Source organism: Papaver somniferum, unplaced genomic scaffold, assembly GCF_003573695.1.
Source record: "Papaver somniferum cultivar HN1 unplaced genomic scaffold, ASM357369v1 unplaced-scaffold_30202, whole genome shotgun sequence".
Classification (NCBI taxonomy): domain Eukaryota; kingdom Viridiplantae; phylum Streptophyta; class Magnoliopsida; order Ranunculales; family Papaveraceae; genus Papaver; species Papaver somniferum.
In genome coordinates this window covers 1-1,000 of record NW_020641267.1, presented here as the reverse complement: position 1 = coordinate 1,000, position 1,000 = coordinate 1, and the positions used below count along the sequence as shown (strand labels likewise).

The following is a 1,000-nucleotide window of genomic DNA, read 5'->3' as shown; positions in this document are numbered from 1 at the left end:
GGGTGTGCTGAAGCTCATGAAAGTTGAAGGCTTAACCATTTACCATGTGAAAAGCCACCTGCAGGTTTGTTTTTGCTTTATCATTAGATAAATATGTATCTGTGAGTGGATTTATAACTCTTTGACTCTTTCTTTTTAAATTGCAGAAGTACAGAACAGCACGGTATAGACCAGACTCGTCAGAAGGTACTTAATATTTATCTCAATATCATCTTCTCTGTAGAGTTTTTTTTGTGTGTGTGGGCATCTGTTTGGTTCTTTTCTCCTTTGTACTTTTCTCCTTTGTAGTTTGTACTTTTTGCTCTCTTCGAAGGTTATTCTTGACTTGTCAGTCTTTCGATCATTATTCTTAAACCTTAAAATTGTCAAAACTTGTTATTATCATACACCTTGATATTATAAACCTCAACACACATTGTTTTTGTGTTTTATGTCTGTCTTTTGATCGTTATTCATAAACCTTAATATTGTCTAAACTTGTTATTATCATACACCTTGATATTATAAACCTCAACACACATTGTTTTTGTGTTTTATGTCTGTCTTTTGATCGTTATTCATAAACCTTAATATTGTCTAAACTTGTTAATACACCTTGATATTATGAACCTCAACAGAAATTGTTTTTGTGTTTTATGTCTGTCTTTTGTTTTATCTTTATGGAGGCCGTTGTCAAATTCATATGCACCAGTAATTTGTATTTTACTTGTATATTAATCCCAAAGTCATGTAAATCTTTAGGCCACGATCTAAAGAAGTTTTTAAGTTCCTCCACAAGCCCTACTTTTTTTTTTCCTTTGGGCTAATGTATGAACCTATATATATTCATGGATATGGTTAGAGATGTTAATGTGTCCTTTGGTCTCTTAATTGTTTTCCTCATTTTGTTTAGGAAATTCGGAGAGAAAGATGTCCACGATTGAAGAAATGTCATCTCTAGACCTGAAAACGTAAGTTGGACATTTTATTTTTATTAGCTGAGAAGTTTCTAAAATTTAAT

The 1,000-nt window shown here is 31.8% G+C and overlaps 1 long non-coding RNA gene across 1 annotated transcript; it reads left to right on the top strand.

Annotated features, from left to right (window-relative positions):
* LOC113341690 lies at positions 1 to 985 on the top strand. Its single transcript, XR_003356094.1, has 3 exons — positions 1 to 64; positions 147 to 186; positions 893 to 985. It is a non-coding gene; the product is annotated as an uncharacterized LOC113341690 (long non-coding RNA).
* The last annotated feature ends 15 nt before the right edge of the window (positions 986 to 1,000 follow it).